The following is a 7,226-nucleotide window of genomic DNA, read 5'->3' as shown; positions in this document are numbered from 1 at the left end:
TTACTCGACGCGATTTTACAGACACCCTGAGACCATGAATTGTGCTTTGATACCAACACTACTAGAAATTACCCCTATTACAATGAATTTTTTGGCAACGATTCTAAAAGCATTGCAATAGACCATCTATTGCAACGCTTACAGCCATTGCAAAATAAAATTTTTCTAATAAAACTATTTTGTGGTATAACTGTTGCTATTGTTGAAGAACCATTGCAATAGTGTGTATTATAGCAACAGTTGCATGAACCGTTGCCATAGAAATATCTATGGAAACACTTTATTTGATAAAAAAAGCTATTACAATGGTCCAACCACAAAATTTTGCTAAGTCCGCCAAGAAAACCCTTTAAGAATTACAACAGTCCACTATAATATTTCATTAAATTTTTATCTAGCATACTCTAATCTGCCAAAAAAATTCACTAAGTATGATTCTCCACTGCTCCGACCACCATACGTCGACCATAATACCATTGCTTCGAATACCATATGTCGTCCATCATACCGTTGCTATGAATAGCATATGCCGACCATCATATTATTGCTCCAACCACCATACTCTTCCCATTGTACCACTGCTCTGACTACTATACCTTGATTTCAAAGATGCTCCGACCACCACTGTGAGTAAGAATATGTATTTGAATCCAAAGTTGGGTAGGGTTGGGGGTGGGTGTGGGTTGGGGCAAAGGAAATTAGGTAATTTGCAAAGGAGTGGGGAAGTGAAGAGGGTGATGGAGATTATGCTAAGGGTGATGAAAAGAAAGCAAGTTTTAGTAGGGGAAGGTGAGCTAAAAGGTGTAGTAAGTGACCTTTTTAACAAAATTGAGAAAGGGGAATTGGGGATTGTGAAGGGTATATAAATTTTGCATATGGCCCAAGAATTCTTGCATGAAAAGAATGAAATAGTTAACAACATTAAGGAATTAGGAGGGGTCATTCAGAGTAAATTGAGAAATTGTGGTGGTATGATTGTTCACTAGGATTTAAAATGGCTAGTTGAGCAGCAACAACAACCCCCAATTATCTCCGAGATTGGAAAATCATCACTGATTGAAATGGGTAAGTTAGTAGCGTGATTTCGAGAAGAAAATGGCAATAAAAATAGGTTGTAGTTGATTGGTACAGCAACACGTGAGACATTTGAGATGTAAAGTTTATCATTCGACTATGGAAAATGATTGGGATATTCAAGCTATTCCTATTACTTCAAGATCTCCACATCCAAGAATATTTCCTAGGTATTTTAAAATTGATCTATTGGGAACATGAACAATTTTGGATAAAAATTTAATATTTGACTCTTTTATTTATGTAAATCTCTAGTATATATGCTCTTTATGGAATTATTCTTTGAATTATTATGTGTAGAAATAACTTGATTTTGCTATAGAATTGTTTGGTTTTGATGTTCTAGGAATTTTCATTCCCTATTTCTAGGATTGTTATGCTTGCTTATGCAATTTTCAGTATTTTTGGTACTTCTGTCGAGCCGAGGGTCTACCAGAAACAACCTCGCTACTAGCATAAAGGAAGGGGTAAGGTATGCGTATGTCCTACCTTTGCCGAACCCCGCTTATGAGATTGATTGATTACACAAGGAATGTTGTTGTTGTTTATGTTTTTAGTACTATCTATTGATTTGGTGCTCCCTATGTACTTTTTTAGGCTTGGAAATGAAATAATTCTTTGATGTTCCTTGGATCCTTTGAATCCGCTGAAAATTTTGGTTAATAATATGGGCTTGGTTAATAATAGAATTCAGAGAAAGTAGAAAGTACCAACTACCAACTAGCAGTAATTATCTACAATAGAATGTGTATAAAGAGGCATTTAGTATGTTTGTAGATTTGTATATCAGTTTAAGTGTGAGACTTGGATACACTCTAGTTTCAAAGAACTCCTAATTTATCCTAGGAGACAAAATATTAAGTATTAGAATGAAATGATCTAAATCAAGTGTAATGGTTCACATAGATTCATACAATCGACCCCAGCTAGTTCGAGATCAAGGCCTAGTTGATTTGTTACCTAATAAAAGACTGATGGTCTATTTAGGTTATTATGTGTGTTAAGATTTCATGTGAACTCCCTAAAAATAAGTGGATCTTTGGACGTATCAAATCAAACAAAAACATGTTGAGTTTTTTTGGATCCTCATGCATCAGTGAAATGATTGTTTTTCCACTACATTCTCTGCAGAATCCCTGAGATGCTTAGTTCTCATGAAGAGTTCAACTGAAGATAGTAAATTCGAACCAAATTCTACTGTTACGCTGGTGCTGGGAAGTGGTGATCACCATGACTAGTAAGGTTTTATTTTTACTCTTTTGCTGTCCAAAGTTACACTATAGAATCCAGTTAAATAATCTTGGCTTGCACTTGCTCTGAGTCCTGAATATTGTTAAGAAGTAAAGACATCAAGTTGTGTTCTCAAGATTAGAATAATCTTTATATGGGAGGTTTAAGGAATTTTCTTTCTTTGATTTATTTATATGTTCACTTTTTCAGTTAAAAATAAGATGGTTATAACTTTTTGTGATTCCATATCCCAATGCTTGCATCCTATGCATAGTTATGTCCTATGCATAGTACAACTCGTGGATCAAACCCCTGATGTTGAGATATTAATTTCTCCAGACAAGATAACACATGTTTCTGAATTCAGTTTTCCAGAGAACCAAGGTGATGCTCTTTTGCTTGAAGTACAAGATATGAAGAAAAGTACATTGGGTCGAACTTCAATACCAGTTTCAGTTGTGGCTGACAATAGTGTATGTCTAATCCTCCAATATGTCATTATCTTTTAACTAATTTTTTCAGTTTTTTAAGTTTTATCATTAGCGCCTTCTTACATCAATTTTGTAATTGCTACAGAAAAATTGACATTTGAGATGCTACAATTGACATTTGAGATTTAGTCATATTGTTCTACAATTGACATTTGAGATGCTAAAATGATATTTCACTGGAGACACTTAACCTTATGCTCTTTTACTTGAGGCCATTTACTTGAGGTGTCTACACCTTAGGTCCTCTTACAGTTCAATATTATTAAATGGTTGTTAGTTTTAAGAATTTAGTGCTCAAAATATGTTTATGTGTGGTGTCTTGACTGATTTTATAAGTTTCAAATAACTCATAATAGGCATTTGGTTCCCATTTATGATAGAATGGACCAATTGTGGAGACTCTTGAATATGATCTACTACTAGAGGCTTCTATGCGTGCTCAACAATTCTGTTCAGGACGTTTAAGGTCTGAGGAACCTTGGGACTAGTTACTCATAGAATTTTCTGAGTACTATGGAGTAACAGATACCTATATACTAGATTGAGGTACTTAGCATATGATACAACACCAGATATCGACTGCTATATTTTCTTGAATGCCATGGATGTCGAAACTCCAACAAAAAATGATAATCAGAGTTCAACAGGTAGTACCTTTCATATGTCATGGACGTCCTAACTCCAACAAAAGATTTTTTGGAGCTCATTCATGAGTTACTTGTGCCAGTTTGAAGGCAAGGAGTGATAGAAGCATGACAAGACAAGAGGTATCAAATTCTAAACACACAAACCTTCAATCTTAATATTATGCTAAAGATTTATATATGGGAAGTTGTTTCACAAAATCAAATTCCACAGAAATGCTAATCTAATCTCTAATAATTGCCAGATTTCTAACAATTTCTGAAATTCATAGTAGCATCCTTTTTATCTCAAACATCTTATACTCCCTTCTGCCATTCTATTTTAACCTCCTTTCTATTTTGCTTTGTCTAGAAAAGAGTGAACTCTTCCATCTTATGGGAAATTGAACCATTTTAAAAGAGGTCCAAAGTAACATAATACTTTCTACATTTTCAAGCTTAGCATGATATTTTAACGTCCACATCCTTCTTCAAGCGTATGTTTAATCAATTCAAGTATAGTAACTTAGTTGAACTTTCTTCTTTCTTATGGATGGGTCACTATGTAAAACAAAATGTGTTAAAAGGAGAATTTACTTTTTTAAACCTTATAGACAACCAAAATAATTATATTTAATGAGGATAGAGGATGCAACACTAGTCTCACTTTTAATCACTCTAATCAAACATAGAGAGCAAGTTCAACTTTTCTTGTTCTGTTGCTCCAATTGAAGCATGTCAGCATAATTGTCTTTTTTTCATATCGCATGTGACCATTTATGCACAGAAAATCTCATTAAAGATTGAAACTTGGTTCCTCGAGATTAGAAGCACTCATGGAGCCTTAAATATGATTTCTGCAGTATCCCTCCCTAAGTTATGAATTATCATAAGATAGATGGTATCTTAGTTAGTATATTCAAGCAACCTTACTCTTCTTAACTGTTTTCATAAACACAAGAGGTCAATGCATTTTCAGAAACTGAAGAGAAATGTATATAAAACTATTATGATGAAAGTGGTCCATCTAATCTATTACCTTTCACTATTTTTATACTGGTTTATCTTTGAAAACTGGCCGTCAGGTACCTGAGCTAAAGCTATTGCAAGCTTATTGTTTTTTCTTATTTCAAAAAAGTTTGCTCTTGGATTGTGAAATTGAGATTGAAGGTATCTTAGACTGTGTTCAAAAACTATAATTCACAGGATGAAAGTTGTCCTACAGGTTTACCAGACATGTCAGCTTCGATACCAGAAACTGCAGCACCGGCACTTTCTCCCGCAGTACAAATTAACTCACTTTTAATATTTGTATACACTCACAATTTTGTGCTACTTGATTTATAGATAAGCTATACCAACCTTTGTTGTTTATCTGCCAATATCGTAGGTTTCTTACTCAAATGTTTTTTTGCCAATATCACAGCTAAGATAACCTGTGGAAAATGCAAAAATTCAGAACAAGCGGTAAGGTTACGTATCCTTACTCATTATGAAATTATCAGCAATAATAGGATTCATTGAAATAATTAATGTTATTTTTCTTCATTGTAAGTTGCTCTTGGAAGAGATGAAGACATTTGAATTCATTGAAGTAAAGCCTACTGGACAAACCTATATCTATCTCTATGCTTGTGCAGCCGCTGGTCGAGTTGACAGAGTGTAACAAAATTGTTCAATGGTTGCAACTATATCTATTGCTAATACACTATTGGTCATGCCTATATGAGAAGGCATGTGCTAATGTCTGTTTAGTTAGTTTTGCAATTAGATCCTTCATGCAGTGGATAGTATGGAATGTAGCAAATTCTTTGTAAATATCCAGACATAACACAATGATGTTATTATATTTAATTTAACTGAAGAACATTTGTTTATTAAATGAAATGATATTTGATTATTAATGAAAGATTATGGTGTGATGTGTATATATATATTTCAATTGGTATTTGAGGTAGTTGGAATAGGTGACAAAAATCGTTGCAATAGCTAATTATAGCAGACGCAATAGGTAACAAAAAAATGTTGCAAAAGACCTATAAAACCATAGCAATAAGTGTCAAAAAGAGTTGAAATATGAATTTAAAAATCATTGTAAAAGACCAATAAGCGTTGCGATAGATATTCGAAAACCGTTGCAATAGGTTTATTGCAAAACTTTCTAATCATTGCAATATAGTCTATTGCAACGGTTATTAACCATTACTATAGATGATACAAAGCGTCGCAATAAGAGGCTAGAAAAACCGTTGCAATAGGTGTATCTATTGCAACAGTTGTCGTAACCGTTGCGATAGACCTATCCCAATGCTCACATACGCAATGCCTACCTAACTGTTGAAATAGATCTATGGTAACAAATTTTTTATTTATCACAACAATTTTTGAACCGTTGTCATAGGACTAATTTCTAGTAGCACAAGTTTATCACGACCCGAACTGAGGCCTTGGCCGTGACAAGCATTGCGAACCATTTAGGGCCTGGACGCTCTTCTATATCTGGTAATCATGCATAATATTCACAATAATATTAGAGAAATATGGAAATAATAAAACAGAATCATGGTCATTGTAACGACCCGGGACTACCCCTTAGTCGTCATACAATGCTTATAGTCTCGAGGGACCACAAGCTAACCCATGAGCTGGTATCTATGGTGAGCACTAAATAATAATATCATAATTGTAGAAAACATCTAACATTACCATAAGGTTTTATCACTAATTCAATACTGAAATATGAATCTATAGAAAAACTGATCAAATACTGATAAACTGACATGTCAACTGAAAATTTGAATATTGAATAACTGACTCTAATGTCTGAAAAGCCTCTAAAGACTGACTAAATATGATTTGATGGGATATGCCCCCAACTAACTCTACTAACTACTAAAATAGAGATATGAAGTAAGATAATCTGTCCTCGAATGATAAAGAATCACCAGTCCTGCTGATATCCTTAGAAGTGAAATCTAAGTGCGGTCCGGGAACTAAGCATCAACACCTATGATATAATACATTATAGCAAAAATGAAAGGTACGCTATCAGTACTTTGAATGTACTGGTATGCTAAATGAGGTAGGCTGATATGTGTGGTTTTATGAACAGAGCTAATAATTAACAGAATATGCATGTAAAACATGGAGTACTGAGTAGAGAACATGGAATTTGTAGCTATTGAAAATATGGAGAATCTATAAATAACGAATATGCATGACAGTTGTAAATACTAAAGATACGTGAGAATCTATAGACACTGGGGATGCATGACCAAGCATATAACATGGACTGAGTAAAATCTGTAAACTAAAATACTGAAAAAATACTAATATCTGTATTCTTTGGTCAAACAACCCTAAGATTTCATAACTGATCTGGATCTGTAATTGAGACTACATATGAGACTTTGGGAGGTATTATCTAACTCACATTCCCCACTTTGAGATAATCGAGGTACAACTTGTAACCCTAGTTGGAAGGATGTTAATACTATGCCACGGGTACTAACGTTGGCTTTGTGGATCCACTAAACAGATATAATGTCCAAAGAACTAAGGGTGTTAAGCCTGAACTGATGGGTGATCCCTATGAGATAGTCAAGCCTAATCTGCCTATTTGACGGGGAAGCCTCCATCCTTACACTCTCTCGGTGGTAAATTTAACTCCCAACTGAAAGACACTGAAATGCTAGACTGTTCTGAGTTTAACTGACTGCTATCTGAATATTTTGATAATGCTTATAGTATGTTCTGAAGACTGTTCTACATTGTACTAAGATAAGACGAAGTAAACATTTATGAATTT

At 34.2% G+C, this 7,226-nt stretch overlaps 1 long non-coding RNA gene across 3 annotated transcripts; it reads left to right on the top strand.

Annotated features, from left to right (window-relative positions):
• Positions 1 to 316: 316 nt before the first annotated feature.
• LOC107861086 lies at positions 317 to 5,318 on the top strand. 3 transcript variants are annotated; one of them, XR_001671734.2, is made up of 6 exons: positions 317 to 1,244; positions 2,206 to 2,311; positions 2,672 to 2,777; positions 3,443 to 3,562; positions 4,644 to 4,885; positions 4,974 to 5,318. It is a non-coding gene; the product is annotated as an uncharacterized LOC107861086 (long non-coding RNA). The 3 variants fall into 3 exon arrangements; XR_007052076.1 differs by having other exon boundaries at positions 3,443 to 4,885; XR_007052077.1 differs by having other exon boundaries at positions 2,206 to 2,316; positions 3,443 to 4,885.
• Positions 5,319 to 7,226: the final 1,908 nt, after the last annotated feature.

Source organism: Capsicum annuum, chromosome 2 (genome assembly GCF_002878395.1).
Source record: "Capsicum annuum cultivar UCD-10X-F1 chromosome 2, UCD10Xv1.1, whole genome shotgun sequence".
Taxonomy (NCBI): Eukaryota; Viridiplantae; Streptophyta; class Magnoliopsida; order Solanales; family Solanaceae; genus Capsicum; species Capsicum annuum.
This window is presented reverse-complemented; position numbering and strand designations above follow the sequence as displayed.